The sequence below is a fragment of the Mobula birostris genome, chromosome 7 (assembly GCF_030028105.1).
Source record: "Mobula birostris isolate sMobBir1 chromosome 7, sMobBir1.hap1, whole genome shotgun sequence".
NCBI lineage: Eukaryota > Metazoa > Chordata > Chondrichthyes > Myliobatiformes > Myliobatidae > Mobula > Mobula birostris.
In genome coordinates, this window is record NC_092376.1 from 891,041 (window position 1) to 914,092 (window position 23,052).

The 23,052-nt window shown below is 43.4% G+C and overlaps 1 protein-coding gene across 1 annotated transcript in view; it reads right to left on the reverse strand.

Moving 5' to 3' along the window:
- LOC140199934 (uncharacterized) overlaps positions 1-5,156 on the reverse strand; it is a 113,794-nt gene extending 108,638 nt beyond the window's left edge. The window contains exon 1 of the mRNA XM_072262422.1: positions 5,067-5,156. The gene's annotated coding sequence lies outside the window, so the exon portion shown is untranslated. The remainder of the gene's footprint in view (positions 1-5,066) is intronic.
- Positions 5,157-23,052: the final 17,896 nt, after the last annotated feature.

Sequence of the window (23,052 nt, forward strand, 5' to 3'; positions counted from 1 at the left end):
CGGCCCACAAAGCTGTGCCAAACATGTCCTACCTTACAAATTACCAGGGTTACCCATAGCCCTCTATTTTTCTGAGCTCCATGTACCTGTCCAAGAGACTCTTAAAAGACCCTATTGTATCCGCCTCCACCACCATCGCCCTCTGCCCATTCCACGCACTCACCACTCACTGCATAAAAAAACTTACCCTTTTATCTCCTCTGTACCTACTCCCAAGCACCTTAAAACTGTGCCCTCTCATGCTAGCTATTCCAGCCCTGGGAAAAAGACTCTAACTATCCACATGATCAATGCCTCTTATTGTCTTTTATGTCTCTATCAGGTCACCTCTCATCCTTCATCGCTCCAAGGAAAAAAGGCCGAGTTCACTCAACCTATTCTCATAAGGCATGCTCCCCAATCCAGGCAACATCCTTGTAAACCTCCTCTGCACCCTTTCTAAGGTTTCCACATCCTTCCTGTAGTGAGGCAACCAGAACTGAGCACAGTACTCCAAGTGGGGTCAGACCAGGGTCCTATACAGTTGCTACATTACCTCTTGGCTCTTAAACTCAATCCCACGATTGATGAAGGCCAATGCACCGTATGCTTTCTTAACCACAGAGTCAACCTGTGCAGCTGCTTTGAGTGTCCTATGGACTCGGACCCCAAGATCCCTCTGATCCTCCACACTGCCAAGAGTCTTACCATTAATACTATATTCTGCCATCATATTTGACCTACCAAAATGAACCAACTCATAATTATCTGGGTTGAACTCCATCTGCCACTTCACAGCCCAGTTTTGCATCCTATCGATGTCACGCTGTAACCTCTGACAGCCCTCCACACTATCCACAACACCCCTAAACTTTGTGTCATCAGCAAATATACTAACCCATCCCTCCACTTCCTCATCCAGGTCATTTATAAAAATCACAAAGTGCAGGGGTCCCAGAACAGATCCCTGAGGCACACCTCTGGTCACTGGCCTCCATGCAGAATGTGACCCATCTACAATCACTCTTTGCCTTCTGTGGACAAGCCAGTTCTGGATCTACAAAGCAATGTCCCCTTGGATCCCATGCCTCCTTAATTTCTCAATAAGCCTTGCATGGGGTACCTTGTCGAATGCATTGCTGAAAACCATATACACTACATCTACTGCACTACCTTCATCAATGTGTTTAATCACATCCTCAAAAAATTCAATCAGGCTCGTAAGGCACAACCTGCCTTTGAGAAAGCCATGCTGACTCCTCCTAATCAATTTATGCCTCTCCAAATGTTCATAAATCCTGCCTCTCAAGATCTTTTCCATCAGCTTACCAACCACTGAAGTAAGACTCACTGGTCTATAATTTCCTGGACAATCTCTACTCCTGTTCTTGAATAACGGAAGAACATCAGCAACCCTCCAATTCTCCGGAACCTCACCCATCCCCATTGATGATGCAAAGGTCATTGCCAGAGGCTCAGCAGTCTCCTCCCTCGCCTCCCACAGTAGCCTGGGGTACATCTTGTCCGGTCCCGGTGACTTATCCAACTTGATGCTTTCCAAAAGCTCCAGCACATCCTCTTCCTTAATATCTACATGCTCAAGCTTTTCAGTCTGCTGCAAGTCATCACCACAATCGCCAAGATCCTTTTCTGTAGTGAATACTGAAGCAAAGTACTCGTTAAGAATCTCTGCTATCTCCCCTGCTCCCATACACACTTTTCCACTGTCACACTTGATTGGTCCTATTCTCTCACATCTTATCCTCTCGCTCTTCACATACTAGTAGAATGCCTTGGGATTTTTCTTAATCCTGTCCAGCAAGGCCTTCTTATGGCCTCTTCTGGCTCTCCTAATTTCATTCTTAAGCTCCTTCCTGCTAGCCCTATAATCTTCAAGATCTCTATCATTACTTAGTTTTTTGAACCTTTTGTAAACTCTTCTTTTCTTCTTGACTAGATTTACAACAGCCTTTGTACACCACGTTTCCTGTACCCTACCATCCTTTCCCTGTCTCATTGGAACATATCTATGCAGAACTCCACGCAAATATCCCCTGAACAGTTGCCACATTTCTTCCATATGTTTCCCTGAGAACATCTGCTTCCAATTTATGCTTCCAACTCCTGCTTGATAGCCTCATAATTCCCCTTACCCCAATTAAACACTTTCCTAACTTGTCTGTTCCTATCCCTTTCCAAAGCTATGGTAAATGAGATAAAATTGTGATCACTATCTCCAAAATGCTCTTTCACTGAGAGATCTGACACCTGACCAGGTTCATTTCCCAATACCAGATCAAGTACAGCCTCTTCTCTTGTAGGCTTATCTACATATTGTGTCAAGAAACCAGCTTGACACACCTAACAAACTCCACCCTATCTAAACCCCTCACTCTAGGGACATGCCAATTGATATTTGGGAAATTAAAATCTCCCATCATGACAACCCTGTTATTATTATACCTTTCCAGAATCTGTCTCCCTATCTGCTCATCGATGTCCCTGTTACTATTGGGTGGTCTATAAAAAACATCCAGTAGAGTTATTGACCCCTTCCTGTTCCTAACTTCCACCCAAAGACTCCGTAGACCATCCCTCCATGTCTTCCTCCTTTTCTGCAGCCATGACACAATCTCTGATCAACAGTGCCACACCCCCACCTCTTTTGCCTCCCTCCCTGACCTTTCTGAAACACCTAAAGCCTGTCACTCGAAGAGACCATTCCTGCCCCTGAGCCATCCAAGTCTCAGTAATGGCCACAACATCATAGCTCCAAATATTGATCCACGCTCTAAGCTCATCTGCTTTGTTCATAATACTACCTGCATTAAAATAGACTCATCTCAAACCATTGGTTTGAGCACATCCCTTCTCTATAACTTGCCTATCCCCCCACTTGCACTGTCTCCAAGCTTTCTCTATTTGTAAGCCAACCGCCTCTTCCTCCATCTCTTCAGTTTGGTTCCCACCCACCAGCAAAACTCTTCCCAATAGGTTTAGCAAACCTCTCCTCCAGGATATTGTTCCCCTTGGGATTCAAGTGTTATTATTATTGTATTATTACAAGGTGTGGGCACGTGGCCAAGTGGTTAAGACATTGGACTAGTGACCTGAAGGTCGTGAGTTCAAGCCCCAGCCGAGGCAATGTGTTGTGTCCTTGAGCAAGGCACTTAACCACACATTGCTCTGCGATGACACTGGTGCCAAGCTGTATGGGCCCTAATGCCCTTCCCTTGGACAACATTGGTGTCATGGAGAGGGGAGATTTGCAGCATTGGCAACTGCTGGTCTTCCATACAACCTTGCCCAAGACCTGCGCCCTGGAGAGTGAAGACTTTCCAGGCACAGATCCATGGTCTCGCAAGACTAACGGATGCCTTTAAATTATTACAAGGGAGAAGGTGCTCAAAAAGCTGAAAGACCTAAGGGTACATAAGTCACCTGGGCCAGATGAACTGCACCCTAGGGTTCTGAAAGACGTAGCATTAGAGATTGTGGCAGCATTAGTAATGTTCTTTCAAGAATCATTGGACTCTGGCATGGTTCCGGAGGACAGGAAAATTGCAAATGTCACTCCACTCCTTTTAAGGACAAGGTGATGGAGTGCTTGGTAACACAGGAAAAGATTGTACAAAGTCAGCATGGTTTCCTTAAGGGAAAATCTTGCCTGACGACCTGTTGGAAATCTATGAAAAGATTACAAGTAGGATAGATAAAGGGGATGCAGTGGATGTTGTACATTTGGATTTTCAGAAGGCTTTTGACAAAGTGCCACACACAAGGCTGCTTACCAAGTTAAGAGCCCATGGTATTACAGGAAGGTTACTAACATAGTTAGAGCATTGGCTGATTGGTAGGAGGCAGCAAGTGGGAATAAAAGGATCCTTTTTCGGTTCACTGCCAGTGACTAGTGGTGTTCCACAGGGGTCGGTGTTGGGACCACTTCCTTTTACGCTGTATATCAATGATTTAGATGATGGATTGCCAAGTTTGCAGATGTTACGAAGACTGGTGGAGGGGCAGGTAGTGTTGAGGAAACAGATAGGCTGCAGAAGGACTGAGACAAATTAGGAGAATGGCAAGAAAGTGGCAAATGAAATAATGTTTGAAAATGCATGGTCATGCACTTTGAAATAAATGTGCAGACTATTTTCTGAACAGGGACATAATCTTTTGCCAGAGGCTGGTATGGCTTGTGGAATTTGTACCACAGGCAGCTGTGGAGGTCAGGTCGCTGGGTGTGTTTAAAGCACAGATTGATAGGTTCTTGATTGGCCTTGGTATCAGCAGTTACAGGGAGAAGGCTGGGGAGTGGGGCTGAGGAGGGGAATAAAAGATCAGTAATGGTGGAGCAGACTTGATGGGCCAAATGGCCTAATTCTGCTCCTACGTCTTATGGTCTAAAAGGAAAGATGTGATGTTGAGGCTTTATAAGGCATGGGCAAGGCCTTGCTTTCCAAGGCATTGGTCAGACAGCACTTAAAATATACCTTTAAGAGAAGGCATTGGCCAGGGCAATGACGAAGTTCAGGAGAATGATTGTGGGAATGAAAGGGTTAATATATGAGGAGCATTTGATGGTTCTCTGTCCCTACTCGCTAGAGTTTAGAAGAATGAAGAGGGGATTTCATCGAAACCTCTCGAATATTGAAAGGCCTAGGTTGAGAGGATGTTTCCGATAGTGGAGGGATCTAGCACGGCCTCAGAATAGAGGGGCATTCCTTTTGAAGGAAGATGAGGAGGAATTTCTTTAGCCAGACGGTGGTGAAGCTGTGGAATTCATTGCCACAGACGGCTGTGAAGTCCAAGTCATTGCGTACATTTAAAACGGAGGTTGATAGGTTCTGGATTCGTCAGGGTGTCAAAGGTTACGAGGAGAAGGCAGAAGAATGATATTGAGAGGGGAAATCAATAAACCATGATGAATGGCGGAGCAGACTCGACGGGCCGAAAGGCCCAATTCTGCTTGTACAGGCCGGGGAGCGCCGAACGAGAACCAGAACTCCCGGCTATTGGTCCCAGACTCTCGGTGCTCCTGAACACCCGGGCCGGGCACCAGCTCCAAGGGATGGGGGTCTGTCACTCACCAAAGGTTCTGCCGGTTTCCTCCGATCCACCCGGTAATCCCGGGACCGCTCGGCCCTTCCTCCCGCGGTCGATTGCGCTCAGATTTTTCACAAACTACCCGAAACTTCACATGTCAGTGCGCCTGCGCAGCCGAAACCCTCCCAGTCTCCGCGTACAGCCCAAGGCCAACAGGTAACCCCGTACTGCCCAACGGTGACAGGTAACCCGGTACTGCCCAACACCTACAGCTCGATAGTGACAGGTAACCGGGTACAGCCCAAGGCAAACAGGTAACCCGGTACTGCCCAACACCTACAGCTCGATAGTGACAGATAACCGGGTACAGCCCAAGGCAAACAGGTAATCGGGACCAGCGCGACGGTGACAGGTAACCCGGTACAGCCCAACGCCTACAGCTCAATAACCCGGTACAGCCCAAGGCAAACAGACATCCCGGTACAGCCCGACGGGAACAAGTAACCGGGTTCAGCTGGGCGGAAACAGATAACCTAGTACTGTCCGATGGGGACAGGTGACCGGGAACAGGACTCCCGATACAGCCTGTCGGGGACAGACGACCCGATTTCTCCTCGCACAGAGGATCATATGTACTACTCGAGTACGGGGGCCGTGGGGGTGGAGACAACGGGACAGTTAGCGGGGTGTTGAAGCGATGATGGATGTTATGACCGGAACATCTGCCTGGAAGGGCGGACTGGGAGAGATTAGTGAACCCGGTAGGTCTGAGGGTTGAAGTCGATGTATTTTAATGCGAGGATTATATGGATAAAGGTGATGAACGTAGAGCTTAGATCAGTACACGGAACTACGATGTTGTACAAAGACTTGGTGGCCTGAGAGACAGGGACGGCTGCCTAGTGCTCCAGAGTTTGGATGTTTTAGAGAAAGAGTGTAAGAAAGGTGCGGGAATTGAGTGCCTTGATCCTGAAGAAGGGTCTCGGCTGGAAACGTCGACTTTTTATACATTTCCATTGGATGCTGCCTGAGCTGCTGAGTTCCTCCAGAATTTTGTGTGGAAAACTGACAAGTTTTTCGTACTGCTTACCCTTGCTTACTGACTGCCCGTTACTCCGCTACCGTTTCGGGCGGCAATGAAGGTCCAACAGCTCTGACGGTGTTCAGAGTTTCCTTCATCATATCAGTAGCTTCCTCTCGATTTTCACAACCAGCCAGTCATATAAGTTCCGGGTGGAGTCTCGGGAATACCGTCCCACGCAGATGCAGAAGGATTTTTTTTGTAATTTATTTTTAATTGAACTTCATCATCAAACAAACATTTCCGTAAGATGTATTTCAGATAATGTGCATATATATCATATAATCATATTTGTCACAAATCTCCACATACTATTTATCTGAGGTATACACTTATAAAAAGGAGAGGAAAGAAAGAACAATCGAAAGAAGAAAACTATGTACAGAGTAGGGAGTGATTTTTTACAACATATTCATTGACTTGTGAGAATAAAATCAGGCCTATGAGGTGTTATGTAGTTAAACCATTTTTCCCAGTATGAATCAAATTGTTCCAATTTATGATTAATAGATGCTGTTATCTTCTCCATTTTGTAAATGTCCATTGTAACTTCCATCCATACATTTAAAGTTGGGCTCTCCTGTGATAACCATTTCCTGGTAAGAGTCTTTTTACCAGCCCACTACCAGTATATTCATTAAATATTTATCTCTTTTCAACCATTCTTGAGGTATATGCCCAAAATATATGGTCTTACTCTCTAAGGGTATTTCACATTTAAAGATGTCTTGTAAGGCATTCTGTATCCCACTCCAATAGTCTTTTATAACGGGGCATTCCCAGAAAATATGATAGTTTGCATTTTGATTTCCACAATTTCTCCAGCAAACAGGGAGGTTACTATCATAATGGGATTTCTGAGAGGGTGTAATAAAATATCTTATCACGTTTTTTCACCTGAACTCCCTCCATTTCTGTGAACTGGTACGCTTCCATTGATACCTCCATATTATTGTCCAGTCTTCCTCAGATATTATTATCCCACCTTCCTTCTCCCATTTTGTTTTAATATATGAAGTCGAATGTGTTTTAAGATTTGACAAATGCTTATACACGCTTGAAATGATTCTACTACCATTCTCTGAATTATATGCTTTTCTAAATAGCTCTCTCTATCAGACATGTACTTGCCTTGGTTACATTTTTAACTGTCCTGTTAACATACTGTCACATCTGTAAATACCGGTAAAAGTCTTGTTTTTCTAATTAGTGTTTCTCCTTAAGCATTTCAGAACTGAACACTGTTCCTTCTTTCATTATATTGCAAATAGCAGTTATTCCTTTAACTGTCCAGTCCTTAAATCTAGCATCCAGTTTATTCAGCGTAAAATCCGAGTCATATGCATACCATTTAAGAATTGTAATGTTTCTCTCTAGTTTATATTCTTTTATAATAGTTTTCCATATTTTAAGAGTCCATTTCACCCACTGGTAATCAATTGTATTTATGTAACTTTGTAGGTTGTTATCAGCCAAAATTGCCTGTATAGGGATGGAAAGTATCCCCTCCTCAACGTTTTTCCATTGAGCGTCATATGATGAGTTGCACCAGCATATCACAGCTCTCAACTGTGCTGCAAAATAGTACTCTCTAAGAGAAGGTAGGCCCCATCCACCCCCCTCCTTTTCCTTGGCTAATTGTGAAGTTTTGAGACGACCTCTAGGCCCTTTACCTTGCCGTATACATCTTGATGACATCTTGTTCCATTCATTGAATTGATTTTGATTAATTTCTATTGGTAGGGTCTGAAAGAGATGTAGTAGTCTGGGCAGTATATTCATTTTAATAGATTCAGTCCTTGAACTGAGACCAAGAAAAGGAATTAGGTTCCATCTTGTTATATCTTCCTTAATTTTTTTTATATTATAGGCTGATAATTGCATTCTGATAATTTAGCCAAATCTTTTGGCATAATGATGCCCAAATATTTGACAGACTCTGTTTGCCATGCCCAAGGATATCTACTTTCAATTTCCCTTGGTGGGCTATAGTTATATGAAAGTAGTTGGGTTTTATCTATGTTGATCTTGTAACCTGATAATTGGCCATATTGTTCAAAGGATTGCATCAATTTAGGTAAAGAGTATGTTGGTTGTCCTAGATAGATCAAAATGTCATCCGCGTAACAGGCCAATTTATGCTCTGTCCCTTTAATAGTAATTCCCCTGATATCTTCATTTTGTCTGATGTATTGAGCTAATGGTTCCAGATATAATGCGAAGAGTAGCAGTGACCATGCACAACCCTGTCTCGTGCCCCTTTCTAGGGTAAAACTGTTAGATAAATATCCGTTGATTTTAATCCTAGCAGTAGGATTGTGGAAGAGTGCCTGTATAGTTTTAATAATTGTGTCATGTAGACCAATTCTATGTAAAACTCTGTAAAGAAAATTCCAATTAACCGAATCAAATGCCTTTTCAGCATCCACGCTTATCACTATTGCTTCAATTTCATTTTTTTATATGATCCATAATGTGAAGTGTCCTTCGTATATTGTCTTGTGTTTGGCGTTGTTGTATAAAACCTGTCTGATCATTCTGTATCAGTGTGGGTAGAAACTCTCCTAATCGTTTGGCCATGATGGAGGTAAATAATCTATAATCTGCATTAAGAACAGATATTGGTCTAAATGACCCACATTCCATTTTATCCTTGCCTTCTTTCGGTATAGCTGAGATTATCGCCTCCTTCCAGTTGGGTGGCATTTGCGCCTTTCTTAGAGCCCAGCTCAGTGTGGGGAGTAAAGCTGATTGACTTGATCTCTCTTTTAGTGAAGCCAAGGTCAGGCAGCCACTTCTGGAAAGTGAATGCAATAAACCCACGGCAGCCTACTTCGAATGGATAGCATGAGACCATCCACCCCCTGTCTCTGCATTCTGATCTTAATTCTGCATACTTGGTTAACTTGCACTCATGGGCTTCATCGATGTTGTCTTCCCAGGGGACTGTGAGTTCACCAATAACCACTTCTCTACTGGTGTCAGACCATACGATTATATTTGGATGCAATGTGGTGAAAGCTATTTGCTCCAGGAAACTGCCTTTCCCGTTCAAGTTGGCCTTGACACACCAATCATTGGCTGAAGAAAGTATGCTTGATCGTGAGCCTGCGCTGTACACCCTTGACCTTGGAGCCTTCTTTCACAAATTCCTTATACCACTCTGCCGTATATCCATCTGATCCTGGTGACTTGCTTAATTTAAGTCAACTAATTGTAGTTTTTAGTTCAGCTTCAGTTATGTCAGCAGTCATCATTCTATTTCGTTCTTTGCTTAAAGTGGGTAACTCTAAAGAATTCAGGAAGGTGTCAGTCTGGGCTATGCTTCCCCCTGGAACTTTGGAATATAGAGTTTTGTAAAACATTGCAAACGCTTCTTGAATTTCACTTAGCTTATTTTTTTATCACTTTTGTTCTTGGATCCCTAATTCTATGAATAGTATTTTTTGCTAACTTGTTTTCAGTTTCCACGCTGGTATTTTCATTGATTTAGATCCACTTTCATAGTGTCTCTGCTTCAGAAACATTACATTTTTTCTAATTTCTTGTGTAGCCAAACTATTAATTTCATTCCTAATTTTTAAATTTCCTCTAGTGTATCCTGTGCCAAACTCAATTTGTGTATTTTTCTAGTTCCTTCAGCTTATTTTGTAATTCCTCTAATATTTTATTCCTTATATTTTTCTTATATGAAGATATTGCTATAATTTTCCCTCTTAAGACAGTCTTCATAGTATCCCACATAGAATGGGAGGTGAAACCTCTCCATTATCATTGAATTCTAAGGAAAGACCATTTCTTTTTAATTTGTTGCTTAAAATAGGGATCATTGAGTAGACTTGAATTTAGTTTCCAAGTAGTATTCTTTGGTTGTAGGTCAAAATCAACAGATAAATATATAGGTGCATGGTCACTTACATCTATTGTCCCAATTCCACAGGTGTCTATTTTGTCTTTGTCTTTTCCAAATGTTATGAAATAGTCTATTCTTGTATATATGGAATGAGGGGCAGAATAATGAGTGTAATCCTGCAGAAGGATATTTCATTGCTGTTTCCGTAACATCAGACTGATAATCCATGTGTGGAGCCAAAAGAGGTGTGGGAGATCTTGTATATATTTTTTTTGCATCTGTACTTACTCAGGAGAAGGACTCTGTAGGACAGGGTCTTTATGGACTTCATGGACCCTGTACGGATTACCGAGGCGATGTTTGCTGTCCTGGGACAAATCAGTGTTGATAAATCTGAGGGCCTGACGAATTGTTCTGTCGGACCCTATGGGGCAAGTACAGAAATTACCAGGTCCCAAGCACAGATATTTAAATCATCCTTAGTGACAGGAAAGGAACCAGAGGACTGGAAGGATTAGCCAATGTTGTTCCACTGTTTAAAAAAGGCTCTATACATAAACCAGGAAATTATAGGCTGGTGAATTTGACATTGGTTTGGGAAAATTATTGGAAAGTGTTCTCAGGGGCCACATATAAGTACTTGGACAGATATGGACTGATAGTCTACATAGCTTAGAGTGTGGTAGGTCGTGTCGAACCAATCTTACAGAGTTTTTTGAAGAAGTTACCATGAAAGTAAACAAAGGCAAGGCAGTGGACATTGTCTAGATGGACCTTAGCAAGGCATTTAACAAAATCCTGCAAGGGAGGCTGGTCAAGAAGGTTCAGTTGATCAGCATTCAAGGAGAGGTGGTAAACTGGATTAGACATTGGCTTTGTGAGAGAAGACCAGACAGTGGTAGTAGATCGTTGCCTCTCTGACTGCAGGCCTGTGACTATTGGTGTGATGCAGGGATTGGTGCTGGGTCTTTTATTGTTTGTCACCAATTATCGGGATGATAATGTGCTCAACTGGATGAGCTAATTGAAAATGGCACCAGATTGGGGGTGTAGTGGACAGTGAGGAAGGCTATCGTGGCTTGAAGAGGGATCTGGATCAGCTGGAAAAAATGGGATAAAAATGGCAGATGGAATTTTAAGGTGTTGCATTTCAGTTGGATCAACCAGGGTGGCCTTACAGTTTACAGTAGGACAGTAAAGAGTACAGTAGAACAAAGGGATCTGGGAATACAGATCTAAAATTCATTGCAAGTGGTGTCACAGGTAGATTAGACAACAGGTGCAGGAGTAGGCCATTCAGCCCCTTCGAGCCAGCACCACCATTCACTGTGATCCTAAGACCATAAGACAAAGGAGCAGAAGTCAGCCATTCAGCCATCGAGTCTGCTCCGCCATTTTATCATGAGCTGATCCATTCTCCCATTTAGTCCCACTCCCTGCCTTCTCATCATAACCTTTGATGCCCTGGCTGCTAAGATACCTATCAATCTCTGCCTTAAATACACCCAATGACTTGGCCTCCACTGCTGCCCGTGGCAACAAATTCCATAGATTCACCACCCTCTGGCTAAAGAAATTTCTTTGCATTCTGTTCTGAATGGGCACCCTTCAATCCTTAAGTCATGCCTCTCGTACTAGACTCCCCCATCATGGAAAACAACTTTGCCACATCCACTCTGTCCATGCCTTTCAACATTTGAAATGTTTCTATGAGGTCCCCCCCTCAGTCTTCTAAACTGCAAGGAATACAGTCCAAGAGCGGACAGATGTTCCTCATATGTTAACCCTCTCATTCCCGGAACCATTCTAGTGAATCTTCTCTGTACCCTCGCCAACGTCAGCACATCCTTTCATAAATAAGGAGACCAAAACTACCCACAGTACTCCAAGTGAGGTCTCACCAGCGCATTATAGAGCCTCAACATCACATCCCTGCTCCTATACTCTATTCCTCTAGAAATGAATGCCAACATTGCATTCGCCTTCTTCACCACCGACTCAACCCTGGAGGTTAACCTCAAGGGTATCCTGCACGAGGACTCCCAAGTCCCGTTGCATCTCAGAACTTTGAATTCTTTCCCATTTAAAATTAATTAGTTTGCCTGTTTATTACTTCTGCCAAAGTGCATAACCATACACTTCCCAACATTATACTTCATTTGCCACTTCTTTGCCCATTCTTCAATCTATCCAAGTCTCTCTGCAGACTCCTCCGTTTCCTCAGCACTACGGCCCCTCCACCTATCTTCGTATCGTGAGCAACTTAGCCACAAAGCCATCTATTCCATAATCCAAATCGTTGATGTACAATGTAAAAAGAAACGGCCCCAACACGGACTCCTGTGGAACACCACTGGTAACTGCAGCCAACCAGAATAGGATCCCTTTATTCCCACTCTCTGTTTCCTGCCAATCAGCCAACGCTCTATCCACGTATGTAACTTTCCCGTAATTCCATGGGCTCTTATCTTGTTAAGTAGCCTCATGTGTGGCACCTTGTCAAAGGCCTTCTGAAAATCCAAATATACAACATCCACTGCATCTCCCTTGGTCTAGCCTACTGGTAATTTCCTCAAAAGATTGTAATAGGTTGTCAGGCAGGACTTTGCCTTTAAGGAATCCATGCTGAGTTCTGCCTATCTTGTCATATGCCTCCAGGTACTCTGTAACCTCATCCTTGACAATCGACTCCAACACTTCCAACCACCGATGTCAAGCTAACAGGTCTATAATTCCTTTTTGCTTCCTGCCCCCTTCTTAAATAGCGGAATGACATTTGCAATCTTCCAGTCCCTACGGAATCATGCCAGAATCTATCGACTTTTGAAAGATCATCACTAATGCCTCCACAATCTCACAGCTACTTCCTTCAGAACACATGGGTGCATTCCATCTGGTCCGGGAGATTTATCTACCTTAGACTATTCAGCTTCCTGAGTACTTTCTCTGTCATAATTTGTGACTGCGCACAATTCTCTTCCCTGCCACCCTTGAGTGTCCGGTATACTGCTGATGTCTTCCTCAGTGAAGACTGATGCAAAATACTCATTCAGTTCCTCTGTCATCTCCTTATCTCCCATTACAATTGCTCCAGCATCATTTTCTATCAGTCCTATATCTACTCTCACCTGTCTTTTACTCTTTATATACTTGAAAAAGCTTTTAGTATCCTCTTTGATATTATTTGCTAGCTTCCTTTCATAGTTAATCTTTTCCCTCTTAATGACCTTCTTAGTTTTCCTTTTGTAAGGTTTTAAAACTTCCCAATCGTCTGTCTTCCCACTAATTTTTGCTTCCTTGTATGCCCTCTCCTTTGCTTTAACTTTGGCTTTGACTTCTCTTGTCAATCATGGTTGCATCCTTTTTCCATTTGAAAATTTCTTCTTTTTTGGAATATACCTGTCCCTGCACATTCCTCATTTCTCGCATAAACTCCAGCCACTGCTGCTCTGCCGTCTCCCCGCCAGTGTCTCTTTCCAGTCAACTTTGGCCAGTTCCTCTCTCATGCCACTGTAATTTCCTTTACTCCACTGAAATACTGACACATCAGATTTCGGCTTCTCTTTTCAAATTTCACAGTGAACTCAATCATGTTTATGATCACTGTCTCCTAAGGGTTCCTTCACCTCAATCTCTCTAATCACCTCCGGTTCATTACACAATACCCAGTCCAGTACAGCCGATCCCCTAGTGGGCTCAACAACAAGCTGTTCTAAACAAGCCCATCTCGCAGACATTCTACAAATTCTCTCTCTTGAGATCCAGTGCTGACCTGATTTTCCCAATCTACTCACATGTTAAAATCCCCCCATAATTATCATAACACTGCCCTTCTGAAAAGCCTTTTCTATTTCCTGTTGTAATTTGTAGTCCTACATTCCCTGCAGCTGTTTGGAGGCCTATAAATAACTGCCATCAGAGTCCTTTTACCCCTGCAATTTCTTAGCTCAACCCATAAAGATTCTGCATCTTCCGATCCTATATCACCTCTTTCTAATGATTTAATATCATTTCTTACCAATAAAGCCACACCTTCCCCTCTGCCTACCTTCCTATCCTTCCGATACATCGTGTATCCTTGGACGTTCAGCTCCCAGAGACATGCATCCTTTAGCCACGTCTCAGTGATGGCCACAATATCATACCTGCCAATCTGCAGCTGTACGACAAGATCATCCACCTTATTCCTTATGCTGTGTGCATTTAAGTATAACACCTTAAGACCAGTATTTGGTACTTTTTCGCTTTGATTTCACTGCAACTTTATTGCACTGCAACTCATCCCAATTTGCTACAAATTTGCCCCATCACCTGTCTGTCTTTCCTGACATCTTTACTGCTCACTATCTTAGATTTATTTCTGTTTTTCCTTCCTCCGCTCTATCATTCTGGTTCCCATACCTCTACAAATTAGTTTAAACCTTCCCTAACAGCTCTATTAAACTTTCCCGCCAGGATATTGGTCCCCTTTGGGTTCAGGTGTAACCTGTCCTTTTTGAACAGATCCCAATTATCCAAGAATCTGAAGCCCTGCCCCCTGCACAGTCTCTCAGCCATGCATTCATCTGCCTGATCCTACTATTCTTGCCTCTCTAGTACGTGGCACAGGTAGCAATCCCGAGATTACTACCCTGGAGGTCCTGCTTCTCAGCTTCCTTCCTAACTCCTGGAAATCTCTCTTCAGGACCTCCTCCTTTGCCCTATCTATGTCATTGGTACCAACATGTACCAAGACAATTGGCTGCTCACCCTCCCCCTTCAGAATATTCAGGACCCGATCCAAGACATCCCGTACCCTGGCACCTGGGAGGCAACACACCATGCGGGTGTCTCTATCAGGCTCACAGAATCTCCTGTCTGTTTCCCTGACTATGGAATCCCCCTACGATCTGATCATCCACAATCAGTACCCTTCTCCTGCCTTCTCCCCATATCCCTTCACTCCGTTATCTTTAAGAGCTCTATCTAACTCTTTCTTGAAAGAATCCAGAGAATTGGCCTCACTGCCTTCTGAGGCAGAGCATTCCACAGAACCACAACCCTCTGTGTGAAAAAGTTTTTCCTCAACTCCGTTCTAAATTGTCTACCCCTTATTCTTAAACTGTGGCCTCTGGTTCTGGACTCCCCCAACATCGAGAACATGTCTCTCGTTGGAAGGTGACCAAACTTCACCCAATACTCAAATTAGGCCTCCCCAACATCTTCTACAACTTCAACATAGCATCCCATTTCCTGTACTCAATCCTTTGATTTAGAAACATACAAAACCTACAGCACAATACAGGCCCTTGTTATACTTTCCCTTTTCCTAACTTGACACCATTCAGATAGTAATCTGCCTTTCCTGTTCTTGCCACCAAAGTGGATAACCTCACATTTATCCACATTAAACTGTATCTGCCCACTCACCCAAGTCACCCCTGCCTTCTCATAACATCCTCCTCGCATTTCACACTGCCACCCAGCTTTGTGTCATCTGCAAATTTGCTAATGTTACTTTTAATCCTTCATCTAAATCATTAATATATATTGTAAATAGCTGCGGTCCCAGCACCAAGCCTTGCGGTACCCCACTGGTCACCGCCTGCCATTCTGAAAAGGACCCATTAATCCCTACTCTTTGTTTCCTGTCTGCCAACCAATTTTCTATCCATGTCAGTATCCCTACCCCCAATACCATTTGCTCTAATTTTGCACACTAACCTCCCTATGTGGGACCTTATCGAAGGCTTTCTGAAAGTCCAGATACACGACATCCACTGGCTTTCCCATGTCCATTTTCATAGTTACATTCTCAAAAAATTCCAGAAGATTAGTCAAGCATGATTTCCCCTTCGTAAATCCATGCTGACTCGGACCTATCCTGTTACTGTTATCCAAATGTGGCGCTATTTCATCTTTTATAATTGACTCCAGCATCTTCCCCACCACTGATGTCAGACTAACTGGTCTGCAATTGCCTGTTTTCTTTCTCCCTCCTTTCTTAAAAAGTGGGATAAATTAAAGATTGGATCATAAAGAAAGCTTTTGCCGCATTGGCCTTTAGAGTTGTATAAGATGATGAGAGGCATTGATCATGTGGATAGTCAGAGGCTTTTTCCTAGGGCTGAAATGGCTGCCACAAGAGGGCACAGGATTAAGGTGGTTGGGAGCAGGTACAGAGGAGATGTCAAGGGTAACTTTTTTACACAGAGAGTGGTGAGTGTGTGGAATGGGCTGCCGGCAATGGTGGTGGAGGCGGAAACGATACGGTCTTTTAAGAGACTTCTGGATAGGTACATGGAGCTTAGAAAAATAGAGGGCTATGGGTAACCCTAGGTAATTTCTAAGGTAGGGACATGTTCGGCACAACTTTGTGGGCCGAAGGGCCTGTATTGTGCTGTAGGTTTTCTATGTTTCTAAATCAAAGTATTGAGTACGGGAAATTGGATGCTATGTTGAAGTTGTAGAAGATGTTGGGGAGGCCTAATTTGGAGTATTGGGTGAAGTTTTGGTCACCTACCAACAGGAGAGTTTTAAATAAGTACAGAAAAAAATTTACAAGGATGTTGCCAGGTCTGGAGGACCTGAGTTGTAAGGAAGGGTTGAATAGATTAGGACTTTATTCCTCAGAACATAGAAGATTGAGAGGAGATTTGATAGAGATATACAAAATGATGAGGGGTAAAAGTCAATGTAAACAGGCTTTTTCCACTGAGATTGGATCTGGAGGTCCTCATGGGTTAAGGGTGAAAGGTGAAAAAGTTTAAGGGGAACATGAGGGGCAACTTCTTCACTCAGAGAGTGGTGAGGGTGTGGAATGAGCTGCCAGCACAAGTGGTGCATGTGGCTCAATGACAACGTTTGAGCAGTTTAGACAGGTAAATCGGCAGGAAAAGGGAGGTAGTTCTGAAAACAGACTACAGGAAGTTAGGAAGGAAGTTGAGAAGCAGGACCTCAAAGGTAGTAATCTTAGGATTGAAACCAGTCATAAAAAAACAATTTATAAATGCAAAGGAAGGATTTTCCTACCTTGGTGTCAAAATTAGCCCTGAAATTAAAACGATCGTCCCAACAAACTATGATCTACTACTGGACGAAGTGAAGGAGACATTGGATCGATGGATAACAATGCCCGTATCAATGATTGGCCGTATAAACATGATCGAAATGAATATATTACCAAAATTTTTATACCTTTTTCAATTACTTCCTCTCCCACTACCAAAATTATTTTTGATAAGCTTAACAGTATTTTTAGTAAATTCATTTGGAATAATAAAAAATCTAGACTGAGACTTAGGCTGCTATACCTGCCCTATGGAAGGGGAGGGCTATGGCTTCCGAACCTGAAATGGTATCATTGGTCTGCTCAGTTACGTTCTGCAATGTTTTATTTCTCAATGGAGGCCCTTCCAGCCTGGGTGAGTAGTGAACAGGCAGCAGTACCAAACCTCCCATTAAAGCTCTACAGTATCTATACTCTGCAGACCCGAGAAATCTGAAAAGAACAACTGAGAACCCTTTCCTCAAAAATACTGTTGATATCTGGTATAAAGCACATCATACTCCCCCCATTTCTCACTTCTCCCCAATATGGGGCAATACATACTTCAGGGCTGGAAGAGCAGATGGTGGTTTCAGAATCTGGGCAGACAAAGGTGTGCAGAAAATAGAAGACCTTTATATGACAGGCAATTTTATTACATTTGATCAATTGTGTCAGACATACCATATTCCTAAAAAACACTTTTAAAAATAGGAATAGAGTGAGGTTGGGGATAAATTTTTGTCTGAGGGGCTGGAGTAGGGGGCAGGGATTCAAATTCCTTGATCATTGAGACCACTTTTGGGGCAGGTGTGACCTGTACAAAAAGGACGGGTTGCACTTGAATCCCAGGGGGACAAATATCCTTGCTAAGGCTACTGGGGAGAGTTTAAACCAGAATTGCTGGGGTGGGGGGGTGGGAACCGAACTGAAGAGACAGAGGTAGGGTTGATTGGCTGACAAATAGAGAAATCTTAGAGACAGTGCAAGAGGGAGGATAGGCAGGTGATAGAGAAGGAACGCGCTCAGTCCGATGGTTTGAGATGTGTGTATTTTCATGCAAGGGGTATTATGAACAAAGCAGATGAGCTTAGAGCGTGGATCAGCACTTGGAGCTATGATGTTGTGGCCATTACAGAGACTTGGATGGTTCAGGAACAGAAATGGTTACTTAGAGTGCCAGGCTTTAGATGTTTCAGAAAGGACAGGGAGGGAGGTAAAAGAGGTGGGGGCGTGGCACTGCTGATCAGAGATAGTGTCACAGCTGCAGAAAAGGAGACAGTCATGGAGGGTTTGTCTACTGCTTCCCTGTGGGTGGGAGTTAGAAACAGGAAGGGGTCAATAACTCTACTGTATGTTTTTTATAGACCACCCAATAGTAACAGGGATATTGAGGCACAGATAGGGAGACAGATTCTGGAAAGGAGTAATAATAACAGGGTTGTGGTGGGAGATATTAATTTCCCAGATATTGATTGGCATCTCCCTAGAGCAAGGGTTTTAGATGGGGTGGAGTTTGTTAGGTGTGTTAAGGAGGGTTTCCTGACACAATATGTAGATAAGAGGAGAGGCTATACTTGTTCTGGTATTGGGAAATAAACCTCGTCAAGTGTCAGGTCTCTCAGTGGGAGAGCATTTTGGAGATAGTGATCACAATTCTATTTCCTTTACCAAAGCATTGGAGAGGGATAGGAACAGACAAGTTAGGAAAGCGTTTAATTGGAGTAAGGGGAAATATGAGGCTATCAGGCTGGAACTTGGAAGCATAAATTGGGAACAGATGTTCTCAGGGAAAAGTACAGCATGAATGTGGCAAATGTTCAGGGGATGTTCCAATGAGACAGGGAAAGGATGGTAGGGTACAGGAACTGTGGTGTACAAAGGCTTTGGAAAATCTAGTCAAGAAGAAAAGAAAAGCTTATGAAAGATTTAAAAAAACTAGGACATGATAGAGATCTAGAAGATTATAAGGCTAGCAGGAAGGAGCTAAAGAATGAAATTAGGAGAGCCAGAAGGGGCCTTGAGAAGACCTTGGCGGACAGGATTAAGGAAAACCCCAAGGCATTCTACAAGTATGTGAAGAGCAAGAGGATAAGACATGAGAGAATAGGATCAATCAAGTGTGACAGTGGAAAAGTGTGTATGGAACCAGAGGAGATAACAGAGATACTTAATGAATACTTTGCTTCAGTATTCAGTACAAAAAAACAATCTTGGCGATTGTAGGGATGACTTACAGTGGATTGAAAGGTTTGAGCATATAGACATTAAGAAAGAGGATGTGCTGGAGCTTTCAGAAAGCATCAAGTTGGGTAAGTCTCCGAGATTGGATGAGATGTACCCCAGGCTACAGTGGGAGGTGAGGGAGGAGATTGGTGAGCCTCTGGTGATGATCTTTGGGTTAGGAGAGGTTCTGGAGGATTGGGGGGGGGGGGAGTTGCAGATGTTGTTCCTTTAATCAAGAAAGGGAGTAGAGATAGCCCTGGAAATTATAGACCAGTGAGCCTTACTTCAGTAGTTGGTAAGTTGATGGAAAATATCCTGAGAGGCAGGATTTATGAACATTTGGAGATTCATAATATAATTAGGAATAGTCAGCATGGCTTTGTCAAGGGCAGGTCGTGCCTTACGAGCCTGACTGAATTTTTTGAGGATGTGACTAAACACATTGATGAAGGTAGAGCAGTAGTGTATATGGATTTCAGCAAGGCATTTGATAAGGTACCCCATGCAAGGCTTATTGAGAAAGTAAGGAGCCTTGCTTTGTGGATCCAGAACTGGCTTGCTCACAGAAGGCAAAGAGTGGTTATAGACAGGTCATATTCCGCATGGAGGTCGGTCGCCAGTGGTGTGCTTCAGGGATCTGTTCTGGGACCCCTTCGTGATTTTTATAAATGACCTGGATGAGGAAGTGGAGGGATAGGTTTGTAAATTTTCTGATGACACAAAATTTGGGGGTATTGTGGACAGTGTGGAGGGCTGTCAGAGGTTACAGCGGGACTTAGATAGGATGGAAAACTGGACTGAGAAGTGGCAGATGGAGTTCAACCCAGATAAGTGGGAGGTGGTTCATTTTGGAAGGTCAAATATGTTGGCGGAATATAGTATTAATGGTAAGACTCTTGGCAGTGTGGAGGATCAGAGGGATCTTGGGGCATTGATTGTGTGGATAGTCAGAGGCTTTTCCCCAGGGCTGAAATGGCTAGCATGAGAGGACACAGTTTTAAGGTGCTTGGAAGTAGGAACAGAGGAGATATCGGGGTAAATTTTTTTTTACGCAGCGAGTGGTGAGTGCGTGGAATGGGCTGCTGGCGACAGTGGTGGAGGCAAATATGATAGGGTCTTTTAAGAGACTCCTGCCTTGGTAATTTCTAAGTAAGTACATGTTCGGCACAGCTTTGTGGGCCGAAGAGCCTGTATTGTGTTGTAGTAGGTTTTCTATGTTTCTAAATGGATGGTGTGGATATGGAGGGACATGTTCTCAGTGCAGATCAAGCAGTTTAAATGGTTTTGGCATGAACTAGATGGGCTGAAGGGTCTGTTTCTGTGCCATACTTTCCTATGACTCTGTCTCTAACAGTTTTATTTGATCAGTCAGGATTGTTAGCTTGAGCTGAACTCCCAAGCCTGGAGGACCAGTGGACCATTCTCAGTCGGGCTTCTACCCTTTGACCTATCTGGCATGGGTGACCCCAGCAAGAGCCAAAGGGTACAGCCCCTGACTCCAGACAACATAGCTCCCTGGGTCATTGAGGCATGCAGACCTCCAAAGCAGAAAAAGGTTACGGTTCTCGTGGAGGGTGCATCTTTAAATTCTCCAATCTTGACTGTGACCTCCTTAGTACAAGAGTCTTAGACAGAACTTTAGATTAGATTCGATTCAACTTTATTGTCATTGTGCTGAGTACAGATACAAAGCCAATGAAATACAGTTAGCATCTGACCAGAAATGCAAAGAATTTACAAAATAACTACGAATACAAAGTAAGTGCTACAGCACACAAATATAAAAGTACTGAGACAGTGTTCCTTCTGTGCATGCAAATATGTTTCTTGAAATTGTAGGTGGGCATCTAGCGAGTGGCAAGAGCATGCATTTTCCTTCTGTGGTGAAGGTGGTTGGCACAGGAGTTGGCAAACTCAGCCAGCTCCATCACAGGCACGGGCACAGGCACAGTCACCAGCCTCCCCAGGATCCAGGATATCTTCAAAAGGCGGTGTCTCAACAAGGCAGCAACAAAGCAGACCCCCATCACCCAGGACATGCCTTCTTCTCATTGACACCAACAAGGATGAGGTACAAGAGCCTGAAGACACTCACTCAATGTTTCAGGAACAGCTTCTTCCTCTGTACCATCAGATTTCTGAATGGATAATGTATCCATGAACACCACCTCACTATTTTCCTCTTTTTTTGCTCCCTTTTTGCATTATATATTTGATTAAATGTTTTTTCTTTCTTACTGTAATTTAGTTTTTTATATTATTATGTATTACATTGAACTGCAGACACAAAACAACAAGCTTCATGATATATGTTAGTGATATTAAACCTGACTCTGATTCAGGAGTAGCTCCATAAGAATTAGGAGCAGAATTAGGCCATTCAGCCCATCAAATCTGCTCTGCCATTCCATCATGGCTGATCCCGGACTCTACTCAATTCCGTGTACCTGCCTTCTCCCCATATCCTTTGATGCTCTGACCAATCTGGAAACTATCAACTTCCACCTTAAATATACTCAGGGACTTGCTCTCCACCAGCACTCCACAGTTTCACTGCCCTCTGGCTAAATAAATTCCTCAACCTCAGTTCTAAAAGGTCACCCCTCTATTTTAAGGCTGTGCCCACTACTTCTGGATTTCTCCACCATAGGAAGCATCCTCTCCACATTCACCCAACATTCGGTAGGTTTCAATTAGATCCCCCCGCATTCTTCTAAATTATAATCAGTGCAGTGCATGGAGGGGAACAAATGGATGTTATTTACTTGGATTTCCAGAAGGCTTTCAGTAAGATGCCACATAAAAAACTTATCCATAAGATAAGGATGCATTGAGTTGGGGGGTGATGTATTATCATGGCTAGAGGATTGGTTAACTAATGGAAAGCAGACAGTTAGAATACATGGGTGTTACTCTGGCTGGCAATCAGTGGTGAGTGGTGAGCGGTGTGCTGCGGAAGTTGATGCTGGGTCCACAACTGTTCATGATGTACATGAACAATCTGGAAGAGGGGACCGGGTGTAGTGGATCTAAGTTTGCTGATGATGCCAAATTGAGTGGAAAAGCAAATTGTGCAGAAGATACGGAGAGTCTGCAGAGAGATATGGATAGGTTAAGTGAGTGGGCAAGGGTCTGACAGATGGAGTACAATGTTGGTAAATGTGAGGTCATCCACTTTGGAAGGAAAAACGAAACAGCAGGTTATTATTTAAATGGTAAATAACGCTGCTATGCAGTGGGACTTGGCAGTGCTTGTGCATGAATCACAGAAGGTTGGTTTGCAGGTGCAGCAGACTATCAAGAAGGCAAACTGAATGTTGGCTTTCATTGCGAGAGGGATTGAATTTAAGAGCAGGGAGGTTATGCTGCAACTATACAGGGTACTGGTGAAGCCACATCTGGAGTACTGCATGTAGTTCTGGTCTCCGTACTTGAGGAAGGATTTACTGGCTTTGGAGGAGGTTCACCAGGTTTATTCAGAGATGAGGGGGTTAGACTATGAAGAGAGATTGAGTCGCCTGGGACTGTACTCGCTGGAAGTCAGAAGGCTGAGAAGAGATCTTATAGAAATATATAAAATTATGAAAGGGATAGATAAGATAGAGACTGGAAAGTTGTTTCCACTGATAGATGAGACGAGAACTAGGGGACATAGCATCAAGATTTGGGGGAGTAGATTTAGAACAGTGATGAGGAGGAACTGCTTTTCCCAGAGAGTGGTGAATCTGTGGAATTCTCTGCCCAATGAAGCAGTGGAGGCTACCTCAGTAAATATACTTAATACGAGGTTGGATAGATTTCCACAGTAGGGGAATTAAGGGTTAAGGGGAAAAGGCAGGTAGG